Source organism: Suncus etruscus, chromosome 17 (genome assembly GCF_024139225.1).
Source record: "Suncus etruscus isolate mSunEtr1 chromosome 17, mSunEtr1.pri.cur, whole genome shotgun sequence".
Lineage (NCBI taxonomy): Eukaryota > Metazoa > Chordata > Mammalia > Eulipotyphla > Soricidae > Suncus > Suncus etruscus.
The window spans coordinates 4,878,099-4,896,180 of NC_064864.1; positions in this window are offsets into that span (position 1 = coordinate 4,878,099).

Genomic DNA, 18,082 nt, shown 5'->3' on the forward strand with positions numbered 1-18,082 from the left:
AATAAGAATATTAAGCAACATAGTGGGGGGGGTGAGTAATACCCAAATTTAGAAAAAGAGCATATCAACTAATACAATGACAGAAGTGTTAAAGAGATAACACTCAGGGAAAAAAAACTCCATCTAAGTAATTTATAACTTCTCTAGGTTATTCAGAGGAAAAAGAAAAAGCAATCCAGAGACATATACCGGAAAGCATAGATCTACAAGCAACTCAGAAGTGAGCAGGAATAAATCTGGGGGAAAAAAGTAATATCACATAATCCTGGGAATGCAGGAAACAGATAGTGTAAGCTTAGTCTTCGTCTCTTAAGTAATACTAGATAAGCCATATATTTTCATGGAAAGTATAACTTCTTCAGATTCCTGGAAAGTAGAAAGGGTAGATTTTTGAGGCGACTGGTTTTATTCTGCAAGAAGAACATGATAAAAGTCAAATTCACTTCGGTCAAAATAAAAATTATTAATAAAAATAAAGAAACATTTTATGTTGTAATCCAATAATAAATAACTATACTATTATGTGACTACCTGAAATATCAATAAAATGTTTTAAAAAGAAAAAAGTCAAAGCTAATTAGGTAGTTGAGATGGTTAAATAAGAATACCAGTAGGATCTGTCAATGGATTGATGTGTGCAGTAGGAAGAAAAGGAAGTCAAAGATTCTTGCTCTCTTGTAGGGAGCCCCTTACAAATAGGCAGAAAATGCAGGGCCTTGTGACAGGCAAAGCATTTTGCTAAAAGCAGGCAGCTTTGAGAACAAATGTAAACTTTTAAGATTTAAGGCTTGTATGGCACAGAAAGGCAACAAGCAGAGAGCTATGCTAAAAGCCTTAAGGAATAAATAAACATTTAAGATTTAAGGTACAGAAACAAAGAAAGCACCGAAGTTTGGTCCTGAGAAACTGAGTCTAAAATTATGAGTTCTATCATCTGTACATTCCAACCTGCCTGAGATGGGTTCCATTATTAATACATCCCCGACCTGATGGAGACAGGTATCATTAGCTGTACATTCCAACCTAATTGCTGACGGGTCCTGTTATCTGGACAATATGGTCTGTTCTACGTACATTTCCCATTGACATATTTACAAGCAGAACTGTGCCCACACAAAAATGTATATAAGCCGGGCCTTGAGTTTCAATAAACGAAATTGGGTTCAGTCTTGGCTGGAATCCTTTTCCCACTTTTGTCTGCCTGTCTGTCTGCCTGCCTGCCTGCCTGCCTGCCTGCCTGCCTGCCTGCCTGTCTGTCTGTCTGTCTGTCTGTCTGTCTTTGTGTTTGTGTCTCCCTCCAAGAAAGAATAACCACATCTTAACTGGTGTCCCTGCAATCCTTTGCCTGTCACAGGCCCTGCATTTTCTGCCTATTCTTAAAGGGCTCCTTACAGTCTCTCACTTCCCTATAAGTGAAAATAACCTCATAAGGTTCTGAGAGAGTTTGTTTCCAGAGATAGCTGTGTGACAAGTAGGAAGTACAGAGTTGGAGCTGCATGTCTCCCTTTTGATAAGAATGTGCTCCCTTCAAGGCCATTCAATCATAATTTTAATTAATTTTATTAATTTCACTTACTTTTAATTATTAAAATGCTTGATTTAGATACAAGCTAAATAACAGAAAAGACAACAGAAAAATCTCATGCTTCCCTTTAAAGGTGGTTTAATCTGGACCTTTATTATGAATGTACTTTTTTCTTGTTTACTATGTAAGGCTGAGAGGAAATTGTTGCAGCCCTAAATCAGAAATATAATTAAATAATATTGCTAACTGTGTACAGTTAAAGAAAAGTAAAAAGATGGGATTTATGACATGTATCTTTATTCACAGGCTAACCCATGAGCTACATGTTATTTCTAATTAAGAGTTGAATAATAATATGAATTTCATAGAGTGAATAATTTTAGATTATGATAAAAGTTATAAATTTGGGTTTTATAAAAATAAAATGACTAATAACAATTATTGATTATAGCTTAACCACATACTTTGAACCTATCAATTTAATCCTATGTTGATAGTCATGAATATAACTACTTTGATTTTTTTTAATTATGCATTGCAACGGATTTTCCTTTTCTTGAAAGTGATGTTTTAGAAAGTTTATTATATGTAAAGAATTAAACTTTTTAAAGCTTACCATAAAAGCATACTATATTACTATCTATTACATTACATTAGGAAAAAACTAGTAAGTTACAGCTTACTGCCAGGTTCAGTTGTTTACTGGCGCATCTCAAACTATACCTCTTCTTATTTCTGCTTTAAAAGTATACTGTGATTCCAGTGTTATGTTATTTTAAAAAACTGTCATGTTCAACTACTTATCCGTGGGAATGGAAATTTTCTCCATATTGTGCAATGCATATAAAGTAAATAAAATGTTGGTGCTGAATTGAAATTTTGTGTTTATCTCACTGGGACATGTACTAATATATTTTGGAAACTCTATTTTACTAAGTCTTGACTTTTACCTGCTTTCTAAATTAGAATTTCATGGGTAAAATTATGTAACAATAAATATTGCTTGAAACAAAGAACACAAAGCTTTAAGAGCGTTATAATACAAAATATTTTCTGTTGAAATGTTTTGTTTAGTTAATCAGCATAATCTCTTTCATAGAAAGACTTAGAATACATTCTTGTGCAATGAGGAATGTACCCGAAGGCAGACTACCTAGTCTAAAAGCTAACAAGACTTTCTAATGCCTGAAGATGACTTCATTAGCTGAATATTTTTTTTAATAAATTTATGTTTTTAGAGTTGCTCATCACCACATAGATTATATAAAATCTGAAGTTTTAATTCTACTTGATTGAATTTCTATGATTCATATTTCCCTGTAGGCAGAAGTTTAATAACATTTATATTTTTCCGTAACACATAACAGTTGGGAAGATTTAAGTGTCCAATAGTTGCTGATAGAGTTTGTATGGCAGATTACCAAAGGAAAAAGCTGCTATATGAAAACTGACTTTCCCCCACTACTTTATGATGCTTTATTACCACTCATAGTTTTTTCAAGCTAAACACTAGACATAGAATTGTAGTCATTGTGTCTATAACTATCTCACAAACAAATTTGCATATTCAGAAAATTTTAATATTTGGGCATGACTGGGAAGTATTCCAAGTTCAGTGCTTGGGCAATGCTCAAGGGACCATGAAGTGTTAGGGACTGAGCCTAAAGTTTCAGCATGTAAACCTGTGTTTTTTAAGATATTTACTCATTCCCAGAAAAATGTTAAAATATGAATCATCAGCAGAGACTATTTTCAAAATCTTTTCAAGACTGTGTACGGGACTGCTTTTCTGCAACAGTTGTAATTTTATTTTCCAGCAAAATCTTCCAGAATATTACAGATTTATAGATAGTTTTAATTCCTGCTGACCAATTGATTCTTCTATATCTTCCTTCAATGCAGAGAAATTATGGGTTTTTTTCTTCCTTACCTTTGCTGTCTGCCTCATCAACTCGCCAGTGTAAATGTTGTAAACAAATGGTATTACCAACTGGAAAAAAATTTCCCAGGAGATTATATTATTTATTTTATTTAAATCCATAAATTACATGGAATATAAGATGTGTCAATATAGAGCTCATATGTGGTGGACATGCAATAAATATTTGTTGAGTTCATAAATGCCCATCACCTATTGTATGAAGTCTTTCTATATCCTAGGAAAATCAGTTGACCCTTCTTTGTGCTCTGATGCATTTCATACACTTCTGTAATATTCTCACAGACTAAAATTAATCACATTTAGCAGAAGTGGCTGCTGTAGGTTGAGGCACATCTAAAAGAAAAGAAAGATAAAGGACTAGAGAGATAACACAGCTACTAAATGCTTGACTTTCAAAGGGTGATCCCTGAGCACACTAGGTGTGATCCGTAAATGTTGAGCCAAAAGAAAGCCCTGATCACAGTGTGTTTTAACTCAAAAGACAGAGGGGGCGAGAGACAGAGATACAGAGAGAAGAAAAACATGTTTTCTCTCTAATATTAAAAAGAGAGTAGATCTTATAATGATATGTATGTGATTGGTAAGTGCTACAAGGAAAAGAAGAATAAACTTAGTAAGTCCGTTTTCCTGAAAATAAAGAAAGAAGGATGTATAAGAATATGTACGACATTATCAAAGGTTGGTTAGTGCAGGAAGTATAAAATACAGTTTACTAGATTTGGTGATGTGGACTTTAACAAGGATCCTTTTGGTGGAGTATCAAAGACTGACTTGAAAAGGAGTTAAAAAGTGGTGGCAAAAATTTAGAGTTTCTTGAGATTTTATAGTAAAGGATTTGATAGTATAACAAAGAAAAAGACTTCATCTTTTTCTTGTTTCATTTCTGGCAGCTTTCATAGCCCAACTCTCTTTTTGCCTCTGTTGCCACACAGTTGGAAGAATGAATTAAAAAGTCCACATGCTTTCTTCCTTAGTAATGATGGGGACATTTAATCCATCTGGTTAATCCAGTGTACATCAAGTTGGACATTTGATCCAGCTTTCCATAGATCCCATTTAACCCCACACCAAACTCCCACCAAATAAATGACAGCAAAATGTCACCAACAATGCTTTGCGCCTGCTTCATTCCAGACTGAATTGAGATCTTGTCTTTGGGAAATCCTTTTGTTGACAAATGAATGACTAGTAAATGTTATACCATAACTTATTGGTACTAATTTATCATCATATGAACATCTATATAACCCTCTTCCTGGGGCTTCTTAGCATGCAGTAGGAGAAATTAAAAGTCCAAAATAAACTAAAGACAGAATAGGTTTATGAGATCAAGGAATAACTGGATGTCCAGAGAAATTTTTATGCTGGATGGATAAATCTATTAAAGAACAATAGATTAACAAAGTGGACAAAGAGTTAGGGCTAGAGCAAAGTATTTAAATAACAGGGATCCAGAAGGCATGAATAAAGACTAGTCATTAATAATAAGGAAAACACTTCCTCCACAGTAACAGGAAATAAGAGAAGATGCAATGAGTGTAGCAGGAACAGTACATAAATAGCAAAGAGTAGTTTGACTGTGAGAAGCAGAAGACAAAGGGTTTTTCTATAGAATTCAAAAACTGGATTTTATAGAGTTCAGAATGACCCTAGGCCAGTCATTTCAGAAACTATCAAGGTGAACATAGACCTCCAAATTGAGACATTTCCTTTTGTTCCTTCAGATCTATTCTTGTCATGGGCTACTCCAGAACAAACATGAGATCCATCAGAAAAGAAACTGATGGAGAAACAATTATCAGTTTGAATTTTCTCCAATCACTTTACTATAGATGAGCATTGTACTTTTTTGAGTTGTTCTTTCATCTTTGGGCTATGTATGATGCATTTCTGAAAGGGAAGGAATTTTGCTGATATACATTAAAGAAAGCAAGCATTTTAACTTTCCCGTCTTTCACTTGATCTTAGAATTTCTAAACAATTTCAACAGTTTTTGTTGAAATCTGAAGGGACACTGTTAGTCCTTAGCTCCTTTTATTAGTCTGGAGATTCATAAACTTTATGTTCAAACTAGGAAACCAATACATAATCTCCCTTGGGAACTAGCAAGCTGAATAGAAATTAGACCATTTCCACAGAAATGGACTCATTACTTTGACAACATTCATAGGGTTTTATGAATAATTGCTTTAAGACAAAGGTGTATTATAGGAAGAAAGCTTTTGTATTTATCTGGGCTTATATTATTCCATGAAAAACACCTTCCTTATCCACTTCCGTTTAATTTACTTTGGAATGAAGTTTCTTATTGTCCTTGAGTTCAAGAGACAGACATAAACTAAAATTTAGAAACATTAAAGGAACTTGAAAATATATTTTTGGAAAATATATTAATATAAAAATAGAAACAATACAAAATTCAATAGCCTTTATTTTAATTATATAATTTCTGATTTTTATTGTAAATCATAAGCTGAAAAATAATGAAATAAGTTTTTGGTGAAAGGAAAGAAGACAGACATTTCACATCTGCCTTATAGCAAGCACTACATTAATGTATTGAATTCATTACCATTCAAAGTACCTGAGCAGAGAAAAAAACTTTTTAAATAATTTTAAGTTAAAGGGATAGAAAATAGAAAAATCACATGCTAATATAGACCTCACATTTAAATTTTTTCTCTTGCTACTTCCCCAAATAGAGGTTAAAAGGGAAGGTGAAGGATACCCATTAAACTCAAAACTCATAGCGTCCAATAATTTTAGACATTTGACATTTGATGATTGACAATGGCAGAGATCTCAACTTTTAAATCATCGAAAATTTATGGCTAATATTCAGGTAGAGGTCATAAATCTTTATCTGTAGAATTCAATCAACATTTCCGTCTTTTAATCTAATCATTGTGTTTATATTTGCATGGTAAAAGAGCAAAGTTGAAAAATAAAATTGAGGAAAGTTATAAACATCATAAGAATATAGATCTCCAGTGTCGTTCAGAGAATTCAGGAAACAAGAGTACAGAAATTAGGGAGTAAGCCTTAAAAGAATCTCTAAAGGGACTTTTAGAGAATTGACCCAATCACTCCAAAATAAAACATAATAAGCAAAATAATCTTTTTATTATAATGAGGAGCACTCCCTTCTGTGCCACAATAAATTAAACATGACACATATTAGTGCAATCTTTTCACTTTTCAATCTTTAAGCACACAATGTTGAGCAACTTCTAATCTTAAAAACTTAATATCTAAAGATTTTTGTGATTCTGATAAACAATCTGAGTTTTTTTGTTTGACACTGTTGTTTGCTTTGTTTAGAGGGTGGGGACGCATGGACTTCTACGATTTGCTTTCTGTAGTTTCAAGGCTATTTCTAGTAGGTTGTAGAAGTTAGCTAATTTTTTCTTGAATCTATATTAATGCATAGTAACAAATAATCCCATCTTGAAAAAAGAAAAAAATCTTGGGCCAAAGTGATAGTGTAGTAAGTAGGGCATTAGCCTGGCATGTGGCTGACCCAGGTTGATCCTCAGCATAACACCTAATCTGTTAAGCACTGACAATCATCAATCAGGAATAATTGTGTTACCCAATAATGTAGAAATGACAATAAAAGTTTGTTTCTCTTTATATTACACATCCTTTGCATATAGGCAACTAGAGATGATGGAGAAATCACCAACTTTCTAATCACTCAAACAGAAAGAAATAATACTGTAAATGTCAAACCAATTTCTGTCTTTTTTCAATTAAAAATTATCTGTTTAAAGGAGCCACGCATGGCTCAGCACAGGAGCTCTTCCTGGCTGTGTCATGCTCAGGAGTGACTCTTACAGGTGCCAGGTATTCAAACACAGCTGACAATTGTGTGCAAGAAAAGAGCCTTATTCTCTGCACTATTGCCTAGGAACTGTTTTTTTCTGCATTTAAAATTTTATTTTTCATACTTTTGCTTTTTTTGGATGGTTTTATGCATCTTGTCTTTGAGCACACTGGTTCAACCCTGTTTTCAACATTGTGTAATTTCCTCCACTGTGTGTATATTGTTCCCAATTATTTTGAATGCTATTCAGCATGGTGATGTCTTTTCGAAGTTTTCTCATAATTTTTTCCTTATTGGAAATTTCATCTATTGTTTTCTTTAATTGACTTTTATTTAATTCATCCTAATCAGTATCACTTTGAATCCTAGAACAGAAAGATGCGAGAGATCTGGTGTGTTTGGGATATTTCTCAGGCTTTTGTCATGATGCACTGGAGCAAGTGAATTTCTTTGCTTCTTCATTATGTCTAGTAGTATGAAGCTAAAGCAGCCATTTGGCCCCGAATTTCTCTTCCCTAGGTGGTTTCCCCCATTCTCCTCCTCTTACTGATGACAACCACAGCAGTGGTGCTTAGAGCCCTACTTCTCTTATCAATCACGACAGGTTGGTGCTAAGCACACCAACCTAGGAATGAGATTTACAAGGGCTACTACAGCAGTGGATGGGATGCAGACTGCTCAGAGCTTGAAGCATTTCTCCATTGACTTTGGCTCCTTCCAAGGGACAGGACAGACATGTTAAGCTGACTACCTGGTCTCTGAAGGTGCCTCTTTGTTGAAGGTAGGTTCAGCTACTAGCTGAGATAAAGGAACAGGATAAAGGTATACCATGTGCTCCCTGTGCCATCAAGAAAAAAGGATGAATCAAGAAACATTTCAACATCAACCATAACAATAGTAGGGCCAGAGTGGTAGTAGGAAATTTACTTTACGTGCAGCCAACCCATGTTCTATGCCAGTCAAAACATTTGGCAATCCTCCAAGTCTGTCAGGAGTAATCCCTGAGCACAGAACTAGGAGTAAGTCTTAAATACTGCTGGGCATGGCCTCCAAACAAAACAAAATAACAGCAGTTATTTAAAAGCCACAGAAGCTGATGTCCAACCGTTGTTAGCCCCACAGTAATGTACTTGTCTAAAGGTAATATTTTAATCATATTTTTTCTCATTTTTTCCATTGAGGGCACCATGATGTACAACACTGGTAATAGCACTTTTTCAAGCACATGATATCTTTACACTACATCCGCGACTGAAGTGTCAGCGACCTTCCACCACAAATTCTAGGTCCCAGAGCCCAACCGGTGGAGCAAGTGGTAACCTAGGATGGACCACAATTCGATCCTCCGGCGTCCCATATGGTCCCCCAAGCCAGGAGTGATTTCAGAGCAAATAGCCAGGAGTAACCCCTGAGCATCACCGGGTGTGGCCCTAAAACCAAAACCAAAACAAAACAAAACAAAAAACCCGCAAATTCTAGGTCCCTCTCAACATATCCATACCCTCCTTAGTAACTCAGTTCTACAAGCCAACTTTCAGGGTCTCTCACCAATGGACATTTTTTAATTCCCTTATATGAGTTTTTATATCTACAAATGAGATGTCACTGTACATATCCCCCTTTATTTTTCAATTACATGTTCATAGGCATTTGGATTGTTTTCAGATTTTTACTACTGTGAATAGCAATGCTATGAGTGCAAACAGTTTTTTCAAATAAATGTTTTGAACCACTTAGGGTAGGGGCCAAGAACTGAAATTGCCGAATTTTTTAGATGCTCAATTTTTAAGTTTTGTGAAGTCTCCATAGAGGTTGAACCGCACAACATGCCACCAACAGTGGATGGGGGTTTATTTTCTCACACATCCCAGTTAGCACTGGTTGTTTTCATTCTTGATGTGCATCCTTCTCACTATTTTTTTTATTTGTATTTTCCTGATGAATAGCAATGAACATATTTTATGCAAGTATTGGCCATCTGTTTAACTTATTTGAGGAAGTCTGTTTATATCCTCTCCTCATTTATATATGGGGTTTCGGAGAAGAGCATGTTTTCATCAATTTTTGTGCATGCCTTATAAATCTTGGACATTATTAAATCACCTGTTATGTATCTAGTGAGCAAATATTCTCTCCTTGTCAGAAAGTCTTCTTTTTATTCTTTTCATTATATATTTCGTGATACAGAAGCTTTCTAATTTTATATAGTCTTATTTGTTTAATTTGCTTCTGTTTTCTTAGCTGATGGTATTGGGTCATTGCAGGTGCCATACTTATATAATTACTTACATAAAATCAATGCACAGAAATATGTGGCATGTATATTTGCAAACAATGAAGTCACAAAGAGAAACTTTTTAAATCTCCTTCACAAATTAAGCTCTAGAAAGTCAAGTGTCTGCAAACTAAATTACCAAAAGAGGTAAAATACAAAGAAAACTACAACTTCCTATTAAAGGAAATGAACTATAGAAAGAAATGGAAACATTTTCTTTATATTTGGAGTGGAAAGATTAACATAATTAAATAATTAACATGATTAAATACCTACCCATCACATTATACAAATTCAAGACATTACCCATAAAAACTTTTATGGCACTTTTTAAAAGACATGTACCAAAATTTATACAAAAATATAATCCCCTTAATAGCCAAATCAAAAAAATCCTCAGGGTAAGGGGAGGATACAAAGAGAAGCTTGTTTCTTCCAAATCTAAAAATTTGGGGCCAGAGCAATAGTAGTACAGAGGGCAGAGCATCTTCCTTACATGCTAGGACTCAAGATCAGTTCCCACATCCCCTATGGTCCTCTGAGCCATTACAAGTGATCCCTGAATGTAATTACACCAATAAATAAATATTATATTTACATATCTTATTTATTTTTATATACTTTATTTACTATATTTTGTTTATATATTATATTTATATAGTACTTATATATTATATATGTTGTATATATACAAACTAAAAAATAAAAAGTAAATAAATATAAAAATATACTAAAGACTTATAGTAATTTAAAAACTCGATGACAGTCAGAATCTTAGCCTGAAGAACTAGAACTGCCCTGAGACAATTCTTCATATATACAGAACATTTGTAATCTGTGACTGTGACATAGTATGAAGCAGAACAAAGAAAACCTCTTCAACCAATGATGTTTACACATGCAAAAAAAATCAGTATATATTTGTATATTATATCATCCATTAGTTCGAAATGTATGGGGGCCAGAATGATAGTCCAGTGGATAGGGTGCTTGCCTTGCATGCAGCCAAATCAGTTTTGATTCCTGTCACCACAATGGCTCTTTGGGGTTGCCAGGAGTGATCCCTGAGTATGAAGCCAGAAATAAGTTCTGAGCATTGATGTGTGTGACTCAAAAAATAACCCCAAAATAAAACATACTAGAGAAATGAATAGAAACAACTTCATAAAATAATATCAAGCAAAAAAGCAGACATATATAATTATATATTTCAGGCATTTATTAGTAAATAATGGTAAGTTTTAAAATGACATACTTTTTCCTGTTTATCCTATGTTATTTCTTTTCTAGTTTAATCAGAATTTTTTGCAATATTTCCCAAATAGCTTAAAAGGCAAATAGTACTATGATGGCAGTATACCCTTGTTCTGAGATGCTTTATATAATAATAAATGACTTACACACAGTATAAATTAGTGAAAGCTTTGAATGAAGTACTTCATGTGTCACAAAGGACAAATAACGAAACAGTAGAACAGCTTTTGCCAGTCGAGTACATGAATAATCACCAGAAAAATGAACATCTTAGCTAGATAGCTTAATTAATATGGCAAAGACATGATTTTTCCCAGTTGCTTGCTTTTCTTGTTCTCCTGATAAACAGTAAGTTATCTCTGCATAGAAGTTCTTTCATCTTTGAACCAGTCTGAATAAAAGGAATATAACACATGTCTTTAATTTTAGGGATCTGAGTAAAGTAAAAGTGAAAATGGGTCTATTATTCTCAATTTTTTTATAGAGCCATATTAGTAATAGGTTTAAGACACACTTTAAATCAAAACATATCCATATCTAAATGTGTGATATATCTCACCCTAAGAAGTTCTGTGACATTGGTATTACATTATTTCCTTGCCAATATTTTATGAATTAAGCATAATTCTGTAATGTACCTCACTTACATTTATAAATCAGAATTTTGAAAAAATTAATATTTGATATTTCATAGCATTTATTTATAATTAGAACCAAACCTATAAATATTCTCTTTTGAAGTAAATTTTAATTAGTTCAAACTGAGCAATAAAGAATAATTTCAACACCTAACTTCTATTTCTTTGGATTTGGGGGTGGCACATCCCACAGTGGTTAGGGTTTATGCGTGGTTCCGCCTTCAGGGATCACTCCAGCAGGGGTTCAGAAATCAAACGGATTTCCAGGATCAAACCTGAGACATCTGTCTGAAATGAGAGTGTCTTACCCACTGGGCTATCCCTCTGGCCCCTCAATAGGAAAGAAGTTGAGTGGAGTAGAGAGGGGTTAAAGAGACAGACAACAAGTAACAGAGAGCAAGGGCCAATGGGATTCAGATACATTGGTGATGTTAAGGAATGATAGAGTGAAATATCCGAACCACAGAATCAAGGACACAAATTATGAGGCCTAAATTTTAACTAACTGAACTTTAAAAGGTGTTGTCAAGATTGCAAGCTTGCAGGGTAGATTTGGGAGGGAATTTGGGAACATTGGTGGAAGGACATTGACACTGGTGGTGTGTTTGGTGCTAGAACATTCTGTGTCTAAAATTCAACTATGAATAACTTTGTAAATCATGGTGCTATAGTAAAATATTTAATCTAAATTTTGAGGAAAAAAACCCACTAACTTCTAATCATCATCTTTAGAAATGTGGTCTGGAAATCTATAAGTTAAAAAAGAAGACATTCATTTCATTGTCCAAAATGATAAAAAACAAAACAAAACAAACAAACAAAAACAGAGGGTAGGATAGCTGCCTTGTATGTGACCTACCCAAGTTCAATCTCTTGTACCCCAGATGGTTCCCCCAGGCAATATCACCCCACTTCACCAGTGCAACATTCCCACCACTAATGACCTCATCTCCTACCTCCCCATCCCCTGCCTATCTTCAAGACAGGCATTCTATTTCTCTCACTCACTACTATTGTGATGATAGTTTTCAGTGTAGTTATTTCTCTAACTCACCACTCTTTGTGATAAGTTTCATACCGTGGGCCAGTCCTTCCAGCCCTCATCTCTATTGCCTCTGGATATTATTACAATAATGTCTTTTATTTTGCTTAAATCCCACAGATGAGTGAGATTATTCTGTGGCTACCTTCTGTCCCTTTGACTCATTTCACTCAGCATAATAGTTTCCATGTCCGTCTGTGTATAAGAAAATTTTATTACTTTATTTTTCCTGACTGCTGCATAGTATCTATATATATTTACATGTATGCTTGGTTCATAGCAAAGCAATGATTCCCAAATTCCAACTAGATAAGTCCTGACTTTTCACAGCGTTTCCACGTCTGCCTTTCCCTGAGCATTTACATCTAGTTGACTTCTCACAAAAGCTTTTCTCCTTTAGCAAAGAGAAATCTAAGACTTACATGAACAAACTAAAGTGTTAGTCCCCTGGTGTGTAAAGAGTGCAGAAGGACTAAATAAAATCCATCTACTTCAGAGCTCATGGTGTGCTCACTAAAGTCCAACTCCTGCGGTCCTCACACAGTTCTCTAAACTCACTACTTCTCTAAACCCACCTGGAAACCTGCGACATACTGATAAGAAAAGGAATTTAAGGAAAGAAAAGAAACGGAAAGTTTTTGTGATTTTAATGTTAGTCATTTGCCAAGGAAACAATTGTTAGTGCATTGGGTATTTAAGAGTTGCTTTTTTCTCAACACAGACTGTAACTGAGAATGAAAAGAACCAAATAGTGTGGGGGAGTCTGAGAGGAAAAGCACATTTGAGAGGCACAACCTGTGAATTTCAATTGACAGCAAAGGGAATTGCTGCTCTTGACAACCCTAACGATATTTGAGTTGTTTATGAAGTTAATAAAAATCTTCATGTTGACAAATAATGCATTATTAATAATTATTAATTTAATTATTTAAATCAAATTAATCAAAATTAATTTAATTAACATTTTAAAATTAATTTCATTGATAAGAGTATTGGTTTTATTTAATTAATACTCAATGATTGCTAAAGTATTGATTAATTAACGTATTAATTAATCCTATGTCAATCGGGCCTATAAATCTATTTCAGAGTATACTATTTTGGTCATGATTTATGAAACATACATCTCAGATACAAGTATCAATTTAAGAAACTAGCAAAAAGGAACACTTTGTATCATGGTGATCTACTGAAAACAAGTTTTAAAGTTTAAAGCTACAAAATTTTCAGCAAAATTATTAGTCTGTTACAAAAGTTTGTTGCTAAGCAACTATATCAATAGAATATTTCAATTATGATTTGAAGTCTTCAAGCTCTCCTTAGCAGTAACAAAAATAGATATTGCATGGCGAATGGAATTATCTTCTCATAAAACAGGAAAACCTATGATATTTTCTGAAACAGGATGTCCTAAAAACAGGGCAACACAAAGTGAGGTCCTGTTAATTTTCCATAGAACTTACGCATTTTTAAACTAAAAAAAATGCTCCTATGTGGTCTACTGTATTCAACATTCAATAAAATAATTGGATTTATAATTTTAGAAAACATAACTATAGCTATTAAAAAGGTGAATATATGGCAATTATAGAACTCTTTGTGCTTCGTATTTCTCAAGTGGCAAAGTTATCATTTTCGTTCTTAAGATTCATATTTTTCACAGAAAATAGAATGAATTGGGATGTTTTGCAATTAATTGCCCATTACAAAATGTGAAATGATTTTTCTATTCGAATGTGTGTTTTCTTCGTCTACTGTCTCCGGGTGAGGATGCATCATTAAAATGAAATAGATGAGAGGCCAGAGTGACAGCACAGTAAATAGGGCTTTAGCCTTGATCATGACTGACCCTATCTTGATCATCCGTATTGCATGTGGTACCCCAAGAGTGAGTCCCTGAATTTCTGAGTTCAGAGCCAGGAGTAACCCCTGAGCACCACTAGGGGAGGCCAAAAACCAAAAGAGAAAGAAGAAAAGAACAAAGTAAAAGAAGAGGAAAGGATTGGGAACAGAGAGAAGGTAGCAGAGGGAAAGGTAGGGTAGATAGGGCAGAGGAGGAAAGAGAGAGGAAGAGAGGGACAGAAAAGAGTAGGGGGAAATGAGGGGGAAGGGAAAAGGAAGGGACAGGAGAGGTCAAGGGAGAAGAGAAGAGAGGAGAGGAGGAAAAGGGAGGGGAGGAGAGAGGAGAGGAGAGGAGAGGAGGGGACAGGAGAGGAAAGAAGGGGAGAAGAGAAGACAAGGGGAGAGGAGAGGAGGGAAGGGGAGAGGAGAGGACAGGCGGAAAGGGGAAAAAAGAGAGGAGAGGAGAGAGGGGAATGGGAGGGACAGAAGGGGAGGAGAAAGGAGGGGATAGAAGGGTAGAGGAGTGGAGAGGAGAGGACAGGAGGGGAAAGGAGACAAGAGGAGGGGAGGGGGAAAGGGGAGGAAGAGGAACAGGGAGAAAAAAGAAATAGGAGACACTGGTCTTCACAATGGTATGTAAAATTGCTCAGTGCATGCCTGGTTCTTTAATTGGCTGACATAATCCCTAGCAAATGATTGTTGTATCTCTTCTTACTAGCTCTCCTTAAAAATTGATAAATATGCATTTTTCTATAACAAGTTTTGGAAACTAATATTTTATTCAAATTAAAAATAAAGATCAATGTTTTATTTGTTTGAGATTTCAGGAATAGATTTGGAGCAAATATTCCAGTACAGGTGGTTAAATCTGGAGTGATCCCACTGAACTAAGGTAGGAGTTGAAGCATGAGGCAATAAAAAGAAAGCTGAGTGATGAAGGTATGTTAAAAGCAAATTATTGAAAATCTGGAACTAAATTCTTTTTTTGTTGTTGTTTTGTCTTTTGGGGCCATTACCAATGATGCACAGGCTTGACTCTTGACTCTGTGTTCAGGCAATATTCCTGGCAGGGCAAGAAGAATGATATGGGGTAGGTTGCTGAGTACTGAACCCTGCTCAGTCACATGCAAGTCAAGGGTACTGCCTTTATTATCTCCCTAGCCCTTGAACTAAATTCTTCCAGAGAGTTCTTGAAAATAGATACTGAACATATGATGAACTATTCCACAAATGGATCTGTGATGGGGACTACTATTCATGTGAGGAACAAAACTTAATCTCTTGAAACTTCTGGCAAGTTACATGGGATGAAGGAAATCTCAACTAATTTATGAAATGGGGGCAATTGGATTTCAAAGCATCATGATCCCAAGGTAGAGTAAATGCTTCTAGGAACACTTATCTGTCAATAGAAATTAGAGAAAAATGCACTATCTTCCTTAATTTTCATATGGGCTACATCTCAGGCATGTCTATAATGAAGCTCAGGATTCAAAATTTCATATTTCCAGCACTATAAATTGTTTGAGTTCCTCCTCTGAACTTCTTTCTCTTCCTTGTCTTGAAATCCTATCTGGAATCACATCACTAATAATAAACTATAATTCACATTGTTTTTTAAGAACTGATTTCAGGTGCTATCTAACTAAGATGGTAGAAAAATAATTTAAATTGAGATCAGGATATTCATAGAGATATAAAATTTTTGGCAATAAAAGCTAATAAAGGACATGTTTGATTTCCATTAAAGTAAAAACCAAATTGATATTTTCCTCTACCTTTTTGCCAGACACTTTCCCTAGAATAGCTATCTTATTCTTTTTCGTTTGTTTTGTTTTGTTTTTTGGGGTCACACCGGCAGTGCTTGGGGGTTCCTCCTGGCTCTACGCTCAGAAATCTCTCCTGGCAGGCTCAGGGGACCAATATGGGGTGCCGGGATTTGAACCACCGTCCTTCTGCATGCAAGGCAAATGCCTTACTTCCATGCTATCTCTCCGGCCCCTAGTTATCTTATTCATCACCCTGAAATTTGTATTGCAATAAATACCCAAATTTGACAATTGGACAACAGCATTTTCAGGTTCTTCTATCACACTAACTAAATCTTTACAAAACCTATGTGAAGCTGCTTCTGTAATTTCCTCCATTCTCACTTTGTTGACTAAAATCAAAGAAATTTGAAAATGGGCCTCAGTCATACCAAATCTGAAGACAAAAATCATGACATAGACCTGGGTTCTCTGATGCCAAATTCTACAACTTTAATAACTAAACTGTGTGTGCCCCTTCCCCCTGTCCTCAGTACAGAGTGTGCTCCAAATATGTACCTGTCATGCTGCCTACTAAAGGTATCAGTTCCTTGATGAGCAATGATCACAATGATTCAATTTACCAGGAAAAAAATAAAATCTAGATTAAAACAATTTCTTAAACTGTCCTATTGGTTTGTCTCACATCGATTCATAGAAAAAAGATTTATGACTAGTAGCCGTTAGGACAATTGTACTTCTGATGACAGCATGATCCACTCTACAAACAGAAATGCGAGAGTATCAAAAATCCTGATCACATACTTGATTAGTCAAGAAAAAGCAATCACAATACTTATAATGAATAGTAAGTCAATATATATGACTCACTCAACTTATATAACTCAGCCATTATGGTTCATCTCTATATGCATTGTCTAGTGGAGTTCTTATAACAGCTCTAATAAGTATATATTATTCTCATCCCCTATAATAAAGATGACATTCTAGTGAAACAAAATAATCTGCACAAGACAACATAGTAAGGTTAAAAGGTAAACAGACTCAAACTGTGGGGTGCTAAAGTCCCAGATGCAAGCTCACTACTATTCTGCTCTGTCAGGGTAATTCATATAGAAATTAATTCTGAACCAATGGCTCAAAGTTCCCTTACAAATTAAATAGAGAAAGAAACTCATTCGGTTCTATAAATAAGTACAATACAATAAGCAGATAGATATTAAAGTCCAACTGAAAAAGAAGCCTTGTGGTCATATCAATAAAGTACTTATCAACTTTGCACTTAAATACAATCTATTTTATTAAAAGTCAACTTCAGCTGGCTATAAAATAAAATGAGAATGGCATTGGCCCAATACTATAACCCATATATCAGGTCTTTCTTTAAAAAGAACAGAACCTGTCAGGAATTATTTCCTCTAAATACCACCAATCTGCTATGCATATGAAAAGTCCCAGTGGAATAAAAGTTTTTAGAAACTGGCAAAGATAATAGAAAAATTTCTTTCTAAAAAGCAAGCATTCTATTAGTTTATGTTTACCTTTAAGATGAAAGAAGCAGTAGAAGACAAAAACATTAGAAGACAAGTTCCAATTTTACTTTGCAGAAGCTCTATATTCAGGTTTTTTGTTTGTTTGTTTGTTTGTTTTCCCTGCTACAACTTTCCAGCTAAGAAAGCAAGATTAAGTTAGGCCAGTTAAGAGACCAGAAAGTATCCAGAGATCACCCTCAATAAGCAATGTCAGTAATGAAGTCTTCAAGACTTTGGAATTTGCTTACAATGAAAAATTTCCTAGATATACCACCAATGAAGGTAAAGACACGCTGTTAGATGGTAAGCTATATCCATCACATCCAAAACCCACTTTGGGAGAAGCCAGCATCCTTCCCAGTCAGAATTTAACATAAACATTTCCGTTTCTCTAGAGAATCTATAAGTAAATAAGTCAAGTAAGTAAATAGAACATA